Raw genomic sequence first — 19,565 nt, 5'->3', positions numbered from 1 at the left:
AGCGCTGTGTCCTTGTCTTTTTAGCGCTATGCACCAATCGATCCAATCAAACTGCTCTCATACGAACAGTTTCGATCCTCATTGAACTGGATCTGCATTCAACTCATTTTTGATCGAGGTTGTCACACGGCAACTGTCAAGTGCAGTTGAGCTCGAGCCTGCTTGACTCAAGGTTGCTTCCTCAATCGCTCTCGAGATTTCAAGCACACTCAAAAGCGGTCATTGACACCCTCGTCATCAACGAGCTCTAAAACTTGAAAACGAATAAATGCAATAGAACTGCACATAATAACACATAAATGTATTAAAAGGCATGATAGAACATTCGTAGAATGGCTAATTTTATAATATTGACACCGTAGTCTACTGCCAGTGGAAGCTAAGGTGGCGTTCTCTTCGACTGCGTCAGCGTGGAAACTGTAGAGCGGAAGAGAAACTGCACTGTAGCACTTGACCGCTGGGAAGATAGGTTAGATGACCTGAGGCGCCAAAAGCGGAATGATGCTGTGTACACTGAAATCGTTCAATCATTACCCCAATCTTAAATTTCCTTTTGAGACTCATTGCGACTGACAGCAGACGACGGACCACGTAGGAAATTTCTCAATGCTGACTGAAAACGCCCGTGTAGCACCGGATGCTTCAATCCTTCTTGAAAGCCTGAATGCAGATTGAGTTCAATGAGGATCGGAAGTGTTTGTGTGACAGAGGGATTAGTGTAGTGCAGCTAAAGCTTTGTGTTAGCTGGTGTGCACAAGTTGGGTGGCCGAGCTGTGTTAAATGGTATTACAATGCATATTTAGAAAACAAAACAGGGCACCCCAAACGGTTTATTCAACTTCTCAGATTATTTGGCATTACACACATTGTCTTGAAAGCAGTCCACAATATGGCCAGCACAACTTATGTCCTTGCTTATTTCAGATTGTTCATTTAAGAGAGCTAACATATTCAAGGGCTACTGACCAGGCTGGCATTTTAACCAAGCCCGATAAGGCGTTGGACATGGTCTCTGTGAAATACTGCAGCGATGCACACACTGGAAAGCAACAAAATGCAAACCAAAGCTCTCATGGTCCTTTTAAAACAGCCAAACCTCCTCATCCTTTGCGCTGGCCATCGAACTTTGTCGATGAGGTACCAACAGATACTGCATCCATTGGTTTCTCTCTGACTGATGGGCGAGGGGTGTCACTTGGTCTGCTGATGTCACGCACTTTTTTGTCTTGCATTTCGTTTTCACTCATGCATACACCCACACAAGAAAGAAGGCTTTTAGTTTCTTGCCCTTGTCTATGCATGCTTCAGTGTGTTCTGTGCACTGTGCTGTTCATACACCAACGGCTGGACTCAAGTGGCAGCGGCGCGCACTTTCATACAACCTGCGCATTCGCCGCAGATATAATGGCAGCTCTTCTAGGCAAGCAGTGCTCTCTTCCCCGTGAAGTTAGTGCAGGATTTACCCAACCCTGGCCACTTGCTTCTGTGGCGGCGCCCGGTGTGCACCTGCGTTCGCGCCTTCAAGCGTTCAAGTGTTCAATTTACGGAGTGAGCGAAATACTTAGAGAAATTATGTAGTCTCAACTTTGTGTGCGCGAAAGCGGTGCAGTGTAGGCTCAGGCAACAGTATTATTTAGCACATTTTGATCGTAGTAATACTTACTTTGTCTTATTTCTTACAGTGCGCAACATGTGCTGATTACCATCTGAATACAACAGTGATTTGGGTTATCAGTCTGCAGTAAGGCAAGTAGCAGCATACTATTGTAAGGTCAGTCCCATTATGCTGCACAAAAGCTGATTTTTTTCTTCCTGCTGTAACTTTGTTTCCTTCATGATATGAGGGGAACTGTCAAAAATGCATTGACATGGCTACAGAAGCACAGAATTTATCACATGAACATTTTTGGGCTCTCGGGCTTGTTCTGCCAGGCCTGTTAAAATTAGTGGCCGAGCAAGGAGGAGTACCTGTTTTGCCTACATGCATTGTTTCAAATGATATGCCAGTGTGACGGCATCTTTTCGCTTTTGGGCACATTTCTGTCTGCTTCTGCACATGTACCAAAAGTTCGGGCGCCTTCACGTGTCTGCAAGTCAGGCTGGTCGTTGACCTGTTTTAAGTTGTTAGTGCAAATTAAAAATAAAAAGGTAACCTGCTCTTATTGCACTTTTTGTGCACTTTGAACAGCGCATTCACTGTAACTGCTTTTCCTGTTCTGAGGCGTGCGCAACATCACCTCGAAATAACAGGAGACATTCATCACCATCCTCATATAAGGATAGTAGGAAAGCCTTCCGACCCTTGTCTTTGCCTGCCACCTATGTTGCTAAGCTCTGCGGCTAGTTTGTAACGAAGCTAACTTCATGACAATAGTTGAGCTTCTCGGCCGCAGTGTGCTTTTGGTATTTCCTTCGGTCCGGACCCATACGTATGCTTTCTGCCACGCATTTGAACTTTATTTCCTCTGAACGACGTGCCCACGCCTGCAAGTTTGAAAAACTTGCGGTGTTTCCTTTCATCAATTTCCGAGTGATGGAGAACTCTGTTCCAATAATTTAGCTATATTTTATGCGAGTTTTTCCCTGGTTTTGGCTCTTCGGCAAGATGCTGATACACAGCCAGAGCCTGTAAGGATGGCTCACGGCCGGCACACCTATCATCTATAACTCTCAGTACAGCGGCAAAAATCACTGCAGGTCGCTCTGAACGCTCAAGTTCATGACATCTCGTTGGCAAGAATCACAACCTGGTGAAAGTGCAGGCTTGCAGCCGCAGGCTTGGCCAGCCTCCGCTTTTTTTTTTTCCAGCTTGTTGCACACCAAATGACGGCATCACTGAGTAGACACGTCAATGCCACACAGTGCCACGATTTCGCAGCTGTAGCAGACAGGAAGCACCCTCCATGCATAGGTCGTAAAGAGCGCACCGTCTCCACTCGAATCCAGCCATGGTACACCATGCATAACCATGAATACAGAAAACACAGAACATCCATACATGCACGGGCTTGGTTTCCTAAGAAAGGCCAGACGCCTCGCACCTATGCTTCGGCCACCCATTGAGCTCAGCCTCTCCCACTCCTCCTCCTTATTGGCATTGTAGCTGGATGAGCCGAAGGTCACTGGTGGTGCTTGGGTAGCAGAAAGCAAGAAAAAAAAAAAGCTGCGGCGGTAGCTTTTTGATGGAAGGCAAAAAGCAAGGCACCCGTGTTTGTGCAATGTCAGTGCACCTTAAAGAAAGAACTCCAGGTGGTCGGAATTGTTGGGGACCTTCACTATGGCGTCTTTCATACCTGAGTCGTTTTTGGACGTTAAACCCCACAAACCAACCAGCAAGAAAAAAAAAATAATGCCTGTAAAAGCCGGGGCCATAATGACTGCATTTGATGCATTCTCGTAGCTGTTTTTACCCTGCACAGGGCAGCCAGCGTTTTCATTTTGTTGACCAAACCAACATGGCGGGCATAGTTTCTCAAAGCACTAAGAGATGGCGCTCCACATTTCGCGTATTTAGGGAGCCTACATGTACCAGCCCTACGCGTATTCTCTTGTGGAGGCTAGTCAACCAGGGAGGAGGGAGAGACTCTTTGGTGATGGAAGGGAAGGAGAGAAACATACCGGTTTTGATGGTTGTAGCTCTGTTATTAACGAGTCTGCTGCAAAAGTATTTTTGGCCATCGCGCATTCTGAAGGCGCTGCCTCATAGACAGCAGGTTTGAACACATTTTCGAATCTAGGGTGGTTCATAAACAAGTTCAGTTTATGGAATCGCACCTGAAAACGAAAGGAATGATTGAAGCTGGCGAAATGATAGCTCCTTAAAATAGAAACAAAAGGTGGATGGGTTTTAAGATGCTTTGCAGCTGTTTTCCACTTGCCCAAAGGCAGTGCAGAGTTTTGGCCGGTGTGCAATGAGCAGTTGGGCGCATGGTTTCGCTGATGGCATGGCAGCTGCGTGCTGGTTGGTGACATTTTATACACAAGGTCTTTAGACTTTGTGTCTAGTTGGAAAAAAAGAGGATTGTAGCAAATGAGCATTTATGCTGAAATAATTTTGTGAGTATCTTCAAAGAGCAGCCTTTTTTAAAAAATGGCTGCTTTCCATGAAAACATGGCATTAGATTTTTGCTTTTCTAGATGGGGTTTTAAATTTTGTTTTGATGGTTCCTTGCAATCTTTTGCTTGTTCTTCACGACAAATGTATTTACTTCATAGCTTGCAATAAAATGCTTCCATTGCAAATAAGCATTCCTTGTGTGTCGTGCTCTTTGGTCTCATTATTTTGAACTGTAGTAGCCATGACAATCGGAAAACATTTGGGAGAACAGCATTGCATCATGTCTACATTATATTCCTGTAGAAAAAGAGAACGGGCATTGCAGTTGATGTCGATGAGACTGAAATCGACATTTGTTTCAGCTAAACTGTTTCCTCGATTTTGAATCTGGTTTGGGCTATTGCATGTCTAAGGCCCCAGCCAAATATTGCCCACTGCCTCAATAACAGCACATGCTCAAGGACCTAAAGAAACTACAAGATGAAAGTTTATTTTTCAAACCTTTGTGATGAGAGCAACTTTACAACAGGTAGAGGTATTGACATGGCACACAGGGATCGGGAATGCCAAAACCTAATGCGGTCTATGAAAGACGGCAAGCATGGGAAAGGGCTATTTAATTTTGACTGCTTGGTGTCCTTTTTATATGCATTGTATAGCCCACAGGTGTCTTTACATCTTGCCTCTGCCAAAATGTAGCCATGTATGTAATCTTAAAACCTTGGGATTAGCAGTTGAATGCATAGCCACAAAGTCACTGCTGCACATAGGTAGGAAGGTTTCGGACGTAGGAAGGGAGTAATGTTTTTAAGCCAGGTAGTCACTCTGAATCTGAACCATGAGAAACATTTCCCCAAGAGCAAAAAGAGGTGAATGTAAATTTGGAAGGTGCTGTACATATAATGTAATAAAAGGCAGCTTGCTATCATGTGATCATTTGAAAGGCTGAAAAGTGGACATTAAAGCATTAGTTTAAAATACACAGTGCAGCAGGTTATAGAAAGTAAAATAATTTGGAAAACCTTCACAAACACAGATGTGGATTAAAGTACAGTTTCAAGGTAATCATAACAAGGAAGTAGTAATCGGCTATTATTGAAATGAGCAGGCCCTATTTGCCCTGGGCAGGTGGCGTCCTTGGTCCAAAAAGGTGAGGGCATAAGCAGGTCCTCATCTGATGGTTTGTGTGGGTGGTACTTCTATGCTGCCGCAACACCATACCATATGACACAGAGTGCTGGGCATCTTGCAGTAGAGTACCTGCAGTTGAGATTGCAGCACATGGTGCACATCTTTGAGTATGAAGATGCAGAAAACTGAAAAGAAGCATTAGAGTGGGACATGTAATCCAGGAAATAGGGCTTTTCAGCTAATCGATTAGGTTTCGAGGGAGTGAAACAAGCAAGGGATACCAGACACTGGGATGAAGAGATAATGTCGGCAAATGAACCAAGGTTGGCGGCTGCAGCTAACGCATGAAGCAGCGATGATTGCAGACCATTAATTCCCTTCAGCATACCTAATGCAGGCAGTGATGATGAATCAAAACTCTGTTGCCAATTTATGAAATAACTATAGATATGTAACTGCACTGTGGGAAGCCACTTGATTTTTCTTCCAAGTTTTTGTTATGAATGGACAGAGTGAAAATGCGCAAAGGAAATAAATGCCAGACTAGGAATACGTGTAGTCCTTCATTGAATGGCTCTAGTGTCGCATTGCTGAACTGTGGTTTAAAAGTTACTTGTGGCGAGATAAATGAGTCATACAGCCTCTGGGAGGCTTGCAGAGAGAGCTGAACTGAGAAGAGAGAACTCGAGAGAACAGCAGAGACTTGTGCGAGCACCGTACAACCAGCCGGTTCAAATGGCGCGCCGTTGCAACGGTTGAGTGACAGCGCTGCAGGTGGCGAAAACGTCCAATACCAACAAAAATTAATTCAGTAAAAGGAAACCTTTAGATAAATAAAATTCGCACTTGTAGTTTATGGGTCACTACCTCTTTTGGTTAACTGAAACTGTATAGTTTCATTTGCAACAATTTTAGATACGATGGTGCGTGCGCCATTATCATCATCATCGCCCACTCCGCTAAATTATTTGAGTTGCGGCGCGTTACATGAAACGTTTTAAAAAAATGTTTGACGCGTTATTGACTCTGGTTATTCTCCTTCCAGTGATTTACGGAGCCTGTGTTGCGCTTTATCTATTTGTTGCTAATGCTAACGAACCATAAAATGGCTGTGTTCTGTGTTTATACAGCACAGGCGACGCACTTCGCACGGTGAGCATCACTTTGGTAAGTCGAATAGAAAGCCAGCTGATTGCTCTTTGGAAGGAAATGAGTTAATATATTGATTTGTGGAACATTAACGTACTCGAGTGCCATGTTGGTAAGCATGGTGCCTGCGCTAGAACCGCGATTCTTCCGTGAATCGCTGTGTGAAATTAGCTGGGAACGATTTGTTTCGGGACGTTTAACTGTGAACATTGCAGCAAGGTTACTTTCTTGCTGCACTTGAGGTTGTCTGAGAGAAGTTCTGCTTGCCTGCGCAGAACTAAATAAAGCGCTCCGCTGAAAGTGTTTAGGCATTGTGACTACAGAGACATCGAAGGCTTACGTTTGTGTCAGAAGTGCTTTGAATTAATTTTTAGTGTCAATGTGAGGCATGTAGCTTTCCCCTAGCAGTCGTAAGATCACCGAGGCCAACGTCAGTTTTGCACTTGCATCGGACGCGCCTTTTCAGCACATGCTGCATGTATGCGCCTGTTGTTGCTTTTATGTATGATGACTGTGGTAATAGTTTGCAGACTAGCTGAATATAGAACTGTGTTTCAAGTGTGTTGACCGCTTCTTAATAGTGTGTAATGTTGATTTACTAGAAATTAAGCTTCGCTTTTTTTTTTTTTGGCAAATGATAAGGGCCTGACACGCTGTCCGTCAGTCCCGAGACGAGTGGTACGCTGTACAGCAAAGTAAATGTACTGCATTACCGAACGGGGTCACGTACTCGTTAGCTATGATTTTTATTTTTATAACTGTAGTGCACAACGTAGATGTAATGTGCGATCGCTTGGTTCTTTCCTGGTGTATTCTTGTAAAACAAATAAACTGGTCAGAACAGCATAGAGATGTGGCTTTAGGGAATGCATCGAAACAGGCTTGCCAAATGGCTTGCCTCTGTTCTCATTCTTGCTCAGATCCAAAGGCAGTACATTTCATTTATCAACTTAATTTTTTTGTAAGTTCAGTGTTTGACTTTACAGTAGTTGTCTGCATGTTAGGTAATCTGCCCAAGTATAGATGCACTGTCACATTCTTGGTGGACCAGAGACATGAACGAACCCTGTTTGCCTGCCTAGCCTGCTACTAGCTACCTGCCCCATGGAAGATACCTATACCTGATTTACTATCATAGAGTATGTGCGACAGCCACCTGATAGCTCGCAGCTGCAGCCATGTTTTTATGTTCTACACCTGTGCACTGCAGTGTAACGCTCTATCACGCATTTTAAAAAGGACAGTATTTAATGGCTACATTTTCATCTACAATAATCTGTCACGGTTCCATCCACCAAGGCTGCACAACATTCATAGGTGCCCTAGTGAGGCTCAGAGGAGTTTTGAAAATTCTTGTGCAGTATTGTTGAATTATTACTTACAAAATATTGTCCAGTGAACCAGTTTTAACTGTGAATGTATTTATTTTTTCTAAATTACTACCCACGCAATGTTGTTATTACGGCATTGTGAATGCACAAGATTGTTAGTCTGCTAGAGTTTCCAGTTTGTACAACCCATAGCCATTTAAACAAGAATTGCAATGGTGGCGCTGAATGGCAGCACTTATCTGCGAGATGGCTGATGCATTGTGAGGGCACCAGACATTCCCCTCATCATCTGCGGCGACTGTCATCGATACTACGAAATCACAGTGGTTGCCAGTGTTCAGGTGCGAACTGCTCGGGGTCGCAGTCGTCAACAATTTCAAGCCACTACAAAAAGTGTTAATTGCATTGATTACATCTTTGCATGACAGCCGATGTAACCAGCATGAACTATGTCTTACTACAGGTACCATATGCCATTACTTGCTGTACTGTACGACAGCACAGAGCACATGTGTGATTAGTGGGGTAAATAAAATAAATACTGTCTCCACTGGGAATCAAACCTTCATCCCTTGTATTCCTCACATACTGTACTTTGTTTATGGCAATAGAACATGAGTCAGCACAGATGCATTCTTGCAGTGGAATTATCTAGGCATAGCACTGCTAATTTTTGTTCTAATGTGGCACCATTTATGGAGTTCACCGATTTTTTATTTTTTGCATCGTTCATATAATAAACACATAAAAACCCTGCAGCACTATGAAAATTTGCCCGTAGCATTCAACTCGTGCTACAGTATGTGCAGTAAAGCTACCTTTGTCTTTGTGTGCAAAATTAATTTTTTTACGAAAGATTTACATTTTGCATGTTGATTTGATCAGAATATATTGGTTTTGAACAAGACTGGAAGAGGCTTTTCAATACCCGAGCTGTTTCATGTGCATGGTTGTTAACTATCATGCTGAACTTTGTAGTCAAGTACAATATGTGCATAGTGCCTATATGCATACAATATATGCATAGAGGCAGGTAGAGTGATTGTTTAGGTGTACTGTAATTATCAGGCTGTGCTAGTATCGTTACAGCTATGATATAAAAATTCGCATCAGGTTTGTAGAACTTTTATTGTGAACAGTGGTTATATGGTGTCTGTGTATTTTATTTTAGCATAGCAGTGATATTGGTGCAAGTTCTGTCAAGTTTTGTTTTGTTTTGATTTTAAATTTGCTTATTGCCACTTGTGGACAGCCTTATCACACAGCGCTATTCAGGTTCTACTAGTGTCGAAGATCATTGATTTCACTTTTTTTAATAGACACTGAGGGTTCACTGACACATACGCTACCAAATTTTTTTGTTTCAACTGCTTCAATTGTTTTCCTTCCCAGTGGTGTTGTACATTTTCACAAAAATTTGCTTTCGAAGTGAAGTTGTCGACTTTCTTCCAAGTTGTGTGATATGCTGTGAAAAATGGCATGCGTGTCATGAAACTTGTTCCAGATTTTTTTGATCGCATTCTGCATGTACGAGTTTTTTCAACCTTCTATGAATGTTTTGTCTCAAAAATATTAAGTATTCAGGCTAACGTAGGATTAGGTTGCATTCTGGGTTCTGTTGTGCCGGGTAGCAGCTCAGCAGTCAGATTCTTTTACTGGACTTGCCTGAGAGTACGAGTTGTGTGAAGCCTGCACACAGGCCCATATCATGCCATTTGACGCAATTTTTACGCTTGACCGCCATCAGTTCAGAAAAGGACTGTATTGGGCTACTACGACAAACATTACCCCAGCTTGTTTTAGGCGGAAAAAAAAAGTTTGTGCCATGGTCGCCATCTTGCATGTTCTCATACACTTAAATTTCAAATTTGTAAAATTTGCTGTTCTCATCGTAGTTGTTCCAACAATATCCCAAGTTTTCCAGAAGTAAAGGAACCCAAGAAAATTGTTTTGGAGATTAGAGAATATAAGCCATGCCAGAATAAAATTCTTAAATTTAGAAAATTTGCTTTTTGCAGCATTTGCAGCTGTAAAATACAGAGTAAGGTGGTTCTAGTAAACGTATGACCTGTATTAAGAAAAAAGTACCACTCCGTGGCATTTATTTTGGGAAGTTAAATCACAGCACTCAGTTCTTTGCTCGCATGCAGCCGCCCAAACCTTCAACTAGACTGCTCAACGGCCACTTTCAACAGTGATGCTGTTTAAGCTGGAGGTTGTTTCATCTATTCTGCGCAGCTTAATGTGTTCGCAGTAATGTCACCATGACCGGATGTGACATCATCATGACGTCACATCCAGTCATGTCTAATAACCAGAACTGAGGTCACCACATGACATCATGTCCGGTCATGACCGATGACTTCACGGTGCGATTCACGCATATATGAAGCTAACCTTGCCAGGCATCCAATCTCCCCAGTACTATTCACAGCTTGCTTAGAGGAAGTATTCAGAGACTTGGAATGGGAGCAGTGAGGGATAAGGGTAGATGGAGAATACTGCGATTTGCTGATGACATTGCCTTGCTAAGAAACTCGGGGGATGAACTGCAAATAATGATTGATGACCTAGACAGGAAAAGTAGAAAGGTAGGCTTGAAAATCAACATGCAGAAGACTAAGGTAATGTTCAACAGCCTCGGGAAGGAACAGCAGTTTACATTAGGTAGCGAAATACTGGAAGTGGTAGGCGAATATGTCTACTTAGGACAGGTAGTAACCGCAGATCCGGACCATGAAAAGGAAATAACAAGAAGAATAAGATTGGGATGGAGCGCATTTGACAAGCACTCGCAGATTGACTAGCAGCTTACCGGTATCGCTCAAAAGGAAAGTATACAACAGTTGCATCTTGCCTGTACTCACCTATGGGGCTGAAACGTGGAGATTAACCAAGAGAGTTCTACTTAAGTTGAGGACAACCCAGAGGGCTATGGAACGAAAAATGGTAGAGGTAACATTAAGAGACAGGAAGCGTGCACAGTGGGTCAGAGAAATAACTCAAGTTACCGACATTCTAGTGGAAATTAAGAGGGAGAAATGGACATGGGCCGGACATGATTCCAAGGGAAGGAAAGCGTAGCAGGGGGCGGCAGAAAGTTAGATGGGCGGATTAAGAAGTTCGCAGGGGTGAAGCGGATGCAACTAGCACAGAACCGGGTTAATTGGAGAAATATGGGAGAGGCCTTCGCCCTGAAATGGGTATAGTCAGGCTGATGATGATGAATCCCACAGACTTTCGGTAGAAGCAATGTTAGGTAACCCAAGGGCCGCCTTATACGCCAGCCTAATCATAGCGTCCACCTTGTTTTCCTCCGTCACGTCCATATTCATACAAGGCGTCTCATAAACTGTTCTACTGATCACGAATGCCTGTACCAAATGACTTGACTCCTTTTCCTGCAATCCTCTCTTTAGATTGGAGATTCTTTCAGTGAGCCTCATGGCAGCGTTTACCGTATTCTTTAGCTTTCCTAAGGCCTCCTTATTTTTCCTGTTAGTCTGCAAATACATGTCCTGTTGTAGCGTATCCTCCTCCTCCAATTGTCTGTCTCTACCCCTGGTGACACAGAGTAACATCGCACCAAGTGGTGACACACAAGCGATCTGTATCTGAAGAATGGTGGCACCTTAGATAGAGAAATGTTCGTGTCAGGCCGCACAACAAAAAACACTGAAATTGTGTGATTCAGCAACTTCAGCTACAGATTTTTTTTTATCGCACTAGCAGCAAAGAAGCCAGAAGAGTCTATCAGAAGAAGCTCTGATTTCAGCTTTTAGCGATTCAGGTACTACAACCACCTGTAATGCCAACTAGTGGCCAAAGGTGCACATAGTTTCCGTACCCACTTGCTTTTGAGTATGTACACATGATCGCTGCATGTTCTCAGTTTTATCTCTGTTTAGGAGGGTTTCCACAATCGTTAGCAACGATCTGCTGACACTGGCACACAAGCGTGTAGTTTTCACGTAGATAGGAACCTAGTGAAGGCTCTCCAGCTTATGATACAAACTATTTGTAAAAATAAAAATAAATATGATTGTACAGGGATTTTGGGGAAACCAACAGGTTGCTTGTTTTGACGGATGTTTGGAAGAAATGACTAAGTGAAATGCTTAAGTTCATAGGCCTCTTGTTTGTCCAACACGGCCATTGTGAAACTTCACTGGCTGAAGCTGCACTGGAATGAGGACATCTACAGTGGTTTGCCTCCACCAGGAACAATGCTGTGAATCTGCTTCATAGCAGTGCTGGTGCTTCTCAAAGTGGCAGTCCTGTACAATGTAGACCAGCTGCCACAAGTAATGCACCGGTACATCAATCAAGTGCGAAGCCCTCACAGCCACATTAGGCAGTATTTGCATGTAGCTTCCAGAGAAGAGTTCAATAAACAGATATTTAACCTTCGTGGCACACCAGCTCAAATTTTGTCACCCTCTGCAAAATGTGCCAACCATAAACCACAAAAAGTTGACAAATGCGCGAAATGAGTTGTGCTATGAGCAAAAGAAGACCAGGCTTAAAAATAATGTTTCTAGCAATTTGGCAAAGTTACGAGAATGGCAAGCCTTCACAATGAACCACGTAACACATTGGTTCCTGGTATTTGGCTTCACTACATTTTATTGGTGTAGTCGGGAGAATAGGAATTTCCAACTCGTAACAACCACCCCATCTTGATACATCAAGGCAACTGCTGCAGACATACAACAGATCCGAAGGCATGTCGCCTAGCACACATTACAATAGATGCTGTCAAGAGAGTGCAAGAAGTGGCCGATTCCATGCCAAGTTACTTAAGACAATGCCATGTTTCGGACACCATCACATACAGAGAACATTTGCTCAGATAACCACAGCTGTGTTACCTCCGCAAGGGTCAAGTGTTGTTGTATATGACAAACTCTTTAATCCATGCCAGGCCTGTTCACATGTCAATCTGTTGCTTTAATTCTAAAGGCTGAAAACTAGAGAGGCAAAAAATTGCAGTCACACATTTGTGCTTCTCCACCTCCCGCCACTGCAAATCATGCGTCCAAAATCACTCTGAATGCTTTCCAAATAATAACATATCAGCAAATGCAAGGGTGACAATACTCCACAACAAGATTAAATACATTGCAAGCAAGATATTTTAAACTTAACTAGGAGCACGCTCTAAACCAGTAGGAGTGAGAGTGTTCGGTCACACCAGTTACAGCTCACTGCACTACTGAGGTAGCGGCGGAATCCAACAGGTGGAGGAAACTCGTACGTCGGCCCAGAGTATTCCTTGCCTCTGTAAATGTAAATAAATGAGAGTAATACAGCAATTACATTTAGTTTGCATAAATTCAGCAAACTCACTCACAGTAGAATTTGATTTGAGTAAAGCAAGTGAGAGTGCCTGCCGCAGAAGGAAAAAGGCAGTAACGAGACTGGCAGTCAATGCTAGCACAAATACAAATATTTAGCACACTTGCAAAACACTGAAATAGCAAACAAAGAGACTAAGTTAAATCACGTGTGCAGTAAGTGCGGAATATGCTGCGGCTTGCATGGAATTTTAATCAAGAGTGCTTGTAGCAGCAACTGCCAAGCTCTTTGACAGGATTACGAGGTACAGTCTTTGTCAAAAGTGTAGAGCCTAGGGGGTCTGCTTCTGGGCCAGTTCCTGCGGCTTGTAATGAATTTCCGGTATTCCAACTTTGTTGATGGCAAGAAGATTTTTTGTCCTACCCCCTTCAGTGGGAAAGGCCTCAACTAATTCTACATCAGTGCCACTATTCGGCTCAGAAGCGGACCCCCCGGGCTCTACACTTTTGACAAAGGCTGTACATGCAACGGTGCCTCACTCCCCTCAACAAAACGTACCACCTCAGGTTAATTATTGCTTTGTTTTCAAATAAGCTGTCAATGGCCTTGACAGCAGCTTGAAGCCAAGCACTGCCCACTATTTATGGAGGCATTGTTTCTGCTATCATTCCCAGTTTTCTCAAAGTGATGACACTGTTGGAGCAGGCAAAAGATATATATTAGGGAACTCTGCGGTAGCGACATGCATCTGAAGTGTTAAATCTATGTAAATAAGCTCAGCGAGTTCTACCAACGCAGTTATTTTCGTAGTAAAAGGGCAGATACTCTCATGGGCAAGAACCTATGATAGCCGAAGAGTCACCCTCATTGCTGCATGCACCGATGTGAGTACTCGACAGTGGAACGTGTGAGCATATAAGCACAATAAATTCGTGCGGGTATACGCCCGTATCTTGTAGCAATTTTATGCTGAGCAGTAGGCTCGTTTCACTCCGGGGCTCATTTCGCACTGGGCCAGTTTACATTTATACTATCTCTCAGCTAGCCAGCAACTCCCCTTCTTTAGCACTTCGTCGACACTAAAGAAGCTGACCTCTTGCACTGCAGCACCACGTACGGGCCGCATAGATAAATACCTTACGACAGTTTTTTGACAGAAGCACGACCGTTTCTATGGGCCCAGCCACTATCTGCTGAAGCTGCGAGGAAGGCAATAAAACCTCCTGATCATAAACCAGCGCGTTCACGCTGGCGCACCACACCAAAATGCCTGCTACTGCCCAAACAAACTAGGCCACAAACGAAGAATTTCAAAAAAAAAAAAAAAAAAAAGCAAATTACAAATTTCCGTGACTCTCGACTCACAAATAGTTTCACATCAGCTGTAAGTCGCCGCGTACGTCCCAATACCCCAGTGCACCCCGAAGACAACAGCAACCGGCGACCGATCGGTGCACAGCAGCAGGTATGCAACGGTTGTTTCAAGCGCGAAGAAACGGGATGCCTTCGCCCGGAGACTGTCGCGTGATTACGCCGCGTCAGTAATTGTGACTACCGCATAGCTGCACTGCCGTGTAAAAACTCGTTAAAAAAACTGCAAGACTGTAGCAGAACGCCGACAAATGCTTTACCTAGAGCTCGCGGGCATGTACGAAACACCATCATTCGCGTACGACTCACCGTAGTCGGAGGCTGCAGACAGGCCAGCGACAGGACCGAAGGCTACGCTGTTGAATTTAGGGCAACAATCCACAAACTGAATCAGATTTTCACCGAATTTGCATCTATCGGGATGATGCCCCGCAAACTACAACAAGCAGACGCATGAAAAGCGACCTAGGGCTCGCAAGGCGCGAGCACCCGTTGCCCGAAAAGCGCGCCAGCTTTTGCTCGGGTGCGGTGGCTCGAATCGGGGTAATTGGCATCTGGGTTTGAGGCTTATTTCCAGAAAAAAGCAAATACTAAAAGTTGTTTGACGTCACATCCGTCGAGAGAATCAACGCATCCTCCTTTCCACTTTGGTTCTGGGCGCGCATGCGCAGTTCACGGAGCCGGCTCTCTGCAAGTTCAGGTGTCGAAGACACCATAAGCAAATCGTTATTGCAACCCATGGATTGGCTTGGCTTTGTTTATTATTTTCGGATTGGGGTTTTTGCAGGAAAGCCAAAGGCAGATCACGTGTCGTGTGTTTGTAAACGACGTTTGGAATGTGTGGTCGTGTGAATCGCGATTTTTGCGCCGTGCACATTTCGTGCTTCAGTGCTCATCTTGCAGTTTCTTCATGAATTACGTTAGTAACGACAGAGGCGATAGACGCAGTAGAGGCTTCGTGCATCCACGGAAGTTGAAAGAGTGCTCCTACCTGCGGACCCCGTCGGTCTCTCCGTTCATTCTGCAACAAATCATATTTGCGTGTTGCTTCACGAACAGGGCGTCTTGGATTTATTTTTGAAGCATGAATGGTGCACAGTGTGGCATACTAGAAACCAAGAGCGTATGTAAAAGGCCTGTGTATGGGGATCGTGATTTGGTTTGTGCTGCCATGGAAGAAGAATATTCTCAACGTGTAGGTGGTCTTGGCTTTCGTTTTGAAGGTTGCGGTGTTTATGTAATCACCGTATGTGATCGCTTGGCTGATTCTGGAAGGGTGTTTATGTGCTCTTTCTTTTTCAATGCCGGGCACTCCAGATAAAACGGGTCTTTTCGAAGCTGCGAGCAGTTTTCCCAAAACTGCCTTAGCGAAAGGACACTTCTATTTCGCGTTATTCACGAAGTGTGCGCGTTCGCGTAGTGTACAAGAGTGTGTAAAAAATATTTAGCATTCACCCGTTCCTACGTTCCCTGAATCGCACAGGGTATAGGCACTAAGATGGAGCCGAAATGGTGCCTTTCGCCCTCAATATATCCCAATATTAACTTCTAAAAAAATATCCAGCAGGTTCGGTATGATCTTGATTCTTATAGCGCTGACGAAACACCACAGGAAGAACGACACAAAAGGACAGAAGCGCAACTTCCAACTTTAATGAGCAGAAAAGGAACCCAGGCACTCTTTTATAGTCTCTGGTCTGCATGAATGTGCGATAACCCCCACACTAAATCAGAAAAAAAAAAAAAAAAAAAAAATCACTAGGCAGGATTGAACCAGTTCAATCATGACAAAACACATGGGTGAAAGGCAGGTCCCATGGATAAAGACAAGAAACCAGAAAATGATAAAGGCCAGGAACCACAAGAGATTAAAAACCGAAGATGACATGAGAGAGAGAAGTCAAAGATAAAAGCATAAAACTCAAACGGTGGATGGCAGCGTGTAAAAGGCGCCTAAAATCATTAAAAAAGAAGAAAGACGGTGAAAAAAAAACTACACATATCCTTCCAAAAAGGAGAGTTCGTCTTTAGAAAGGAGTATAGAGGGCGTGCTAACGCACTTGTCTTTTCTTTGATGAATGTAAAAAGCCTCAATAACTTCTCTTTCTATCTTGTCCTGTGCCTTGGCTAGAAACTTGGTTTCCTGAAACTTGGGACGGCAATTTTCACAGCGGCTACAATGTATAGCAAGGTTACGATTTTCTTTTACTGCTTTTCCCAAGTTGCGTCGCCTGTCTGCACGCATTTTTCACATTGCCCGCATTCTGCTGAAGCTGCCTGAATTGAACAAACCTCTAACCACTAGTTTGATCCAAGGCTTTCTGACCGACCGCGCGCGGTTTGTTACTGCTAATACCCAGTCCTCTTTTTCAAAGTTTTCTTTCAGCTATGTGTTCCACAAAGCACTGACCCTTACTCTTAACGATCTCCCTTCAGTAACTTCTACCATCCACATTTTAGTTTATGGCTGTGCACTTCGCTGCTCTGTAACCAACTCGTCTGATGCTTCTGCCTTATATGTATATCTAGTTCGCATACAATAGTGATGTGCTATGTGGCCTCCGTCCCTGAAAAGTTTTAGACTGTTTTGATTTCTTCTCACCACTGCCAAAACAACACATCCTACTTACAAAATTAACACTAGTACTATTTTTTCAAAGAATTCATTTAAGTACCTTAGTGTTCACCTCACTAATGGCTTAACATTGTCTTGCCTTGTAAGCCATGTAACTAATTACTCTAATAGAACTGTTGGATACCTCTATCATAACCTACCCATGGCTGGCGCCTTCTTGTGTAAAATTACTAGATTACAAAATCCTTGTGTGATCACAACTTTAATATAGCAATCATATAGTTGATCCACACTACTGTAACTTTACTGAACCTTATGAGCCTGTTCAAAACCATGCCACCAGTTTCATTTCTCGAATACTCCTTCAGCATCTCTGCCATGAAATCTCTGTTACAGTCTCTGTTCTCGTCACTGTACTTCATGCCCCTGCAAGACCTCATGGCAGTCGTCTCGGCTAACCTGTGTATAGAACACCTCGCACAGGTCATCGTAAAAGTGGCGTTTCACCGCATGCCCGCACAACTACATTTCATGAGTCATTCTTCGCAAGCACTGTTCACAACTGGAATCATCCCTCATCAGTGATCCTGTAAGCTTCAATACTGCCATCGAAGAACCTGTCTAATCATAGCCATGTATACCACTAGCCTGTCACCATTTATCACTGTGCACAAGCCCATTCCTTCTGTAAAGTCTTGCATTATGACCTCTGAGGTATCAATAAACACATAAATAAAAGCATGGTTGATAAAGATTCCTTACAATATGGGAACTGTGATTATGTTCGGCAGGAATATATATATATGTAACTGGATCATGTTGAACGGTGTTAAGCTTGAGCTTGGCACAATTGTCTTTCCTGTGATATTGAACTTAGAAATTAGGATACTGAGTGATAACACTGACATGGTGGCTTGCTTTTGAACTTAGAATGAACTTAGAATTTAGAATTTGATTGCAGTATTCCTTTCTTTGCATTCATCCTAAATGCAGGGGTGGAAGTGCTCCAAAATTGCTCCAACTCGACTGCATCAATGTTCTGACATTAAATTTAGTGGAGCACGGTTTTGCCGCACAGTGGGACATTACTGGTATTGGCAGCAAGAACCGCAATCCGAGACAATTAAGTTAAGCGACTATGAGAAGCGCAGCTGGGCAATGGTCTGTTATGAGTTCTGTATACAGGGTATGTGGCTGGTGTAGTCAAAACGATGGCAGCACACCGGTAGCAGAGGTGTAATGCATCTCACCCGAGCCTAATACATATAAAATTTTAATATTACTTTTAGTATGCAGCATAATGTTTGCTTATAAGCAAATTTGAGGAATTCGTTACGGAAAATGTTCTGCGCACTTGATATAGCGCCTACTCCCGGCCTTTTGAATCGCCTCTGGTGAGGGAAATGAGATCAGCGAGTGAAGCAGGCGCACCAAACTACTACGAGGTAGCGAAGCACTGGAAGTGGTAGACGAATACGTTTACTTAGGACAGGTAGTAACCGCAGATCTAGATCATGAAAGGGAAATAACTAGAAGAATAAGATTGGGATGGAGTGGATTTGGTAAGTATTCTCAGATTATGACTAGTATCTTACCGGTATTGCTCAAGAGGAAGGTATACAGCAGTTGCATCTTACACTTACTCGCCTATGGAGCTGAAACATGGAGGCTAACGAAAAGGGTTCTATCTAAGTTGAGGACAACGCCGATGACTATGGAATGAAAAATGGTGTGTGTAACGTTAAAAAATAGGAAGCACATAGAGTGAGTTAGAGAAATAACTTGAGTTAATTACATTCTAGTGGAAATCTAGAAGATGAAATGGGCAGGGCATGTAATGCGTAGAGAGGACAACCGATGTTCGCTTAGGGTAATAAACGATTCCAAGGGAAGCAAATCGTCGCAGGGGACAGCAGAAAGTTGGGTGAGTGGATGAGGTTAAAAAGTTTGCAGGAGTAAAGTGGATGCAGCTAGCACAGGTAGAGGAGTATGGGAGAGGCCTTCACCCTGCAGTTGGTATAGTCTGGCCGATGATGACTACGAGCCATTGGAAACTTGTCCAGCTGCAACGAACTACACGGTTTGTTTGTAGCGATTCTGCTGTGAATACAAGCAGGTGCTTCACCATCTAGCCTGTCATGCCTACGACAGACAAAAAGCACACTTGGAACTCTTATGGAGGTGATGCCACTTAGGTGCCAGTCACTAAATGTGTTTTCAAAAGTGTTGGAAAGTCATACAGGGCCTATCGCCAGTGTGTTGAAACTAAGATAGCTCAAGCAATAATTTGAGCAGCCACAGAGGGCCATAAAGTAATGAATTTGAAGGGGAAAAAGGCTATACTTAAAGTGCCACCTATCTTCCTTGAAGGCATTACTGGCCAGTACCCAGAAATTTATCGGCACAGGCGCAGGATCAAAAAGAATATGCACAAGATAGAAAGCAGAAATGTACTGTTCATTGATGTGAACTTCAAACTAGTGGCAATACTTAAGTGCATCAAAGTGGTGAAGTCCACCTTTGAATCTTACAAAACAGTATAAATCTCTTAGTTAAACGATCTTCAATTATGAAGTGTAGAAGGCAGCATTCCATTTGCTGCTATTTAACCCTTTGACTGGTTTTGCCGTACAGGTGCTGCGGCTGCATGCCG

At 43.5% G+C, this 19,565-nt stretch overlaps 1 long non-coding RNA gene across 1 annotated transcript in view; it reads left to right on the top strand.

The window, feature by feature from the left end:
- The window catches only part of LOC146181694 (uncharacterized), a 56,066-nt gene extending 37,829 nt beyond the window's left edge, over positions 1–18,237 (top strand). Inside the window, exon 3 of the long non-coding RNA XR_014700278.1 lies at positions 17,309–18,237. This is a non-coding gene — a long non-coding RNA (uncharacterized LOC146181694). The remainder of the gene's footprint in view (positions 1–17,308) is intronic.
- The last annotated feature ends 1,328 nt before the right edge of the window (positions 18,238–19,565 follow it).

This window comes from Amblyomma maculatum, chromosome 8 (assembly GCF_055883805.1).
Source record: "Amblyomma maculatum isolate TAMU_Amacu chromosome 8, ASM5588380v1, whole genome shotgun sequence".
NCBI lineage: Eukaryota > Metazoa > Arthropoda > Arachnida > Ixodida > Ixodidae > Amblyomma > Amblyomma maculatum.
This window is presented reverse-complemented; position numbering and strand designations above follow the sequence as displayed.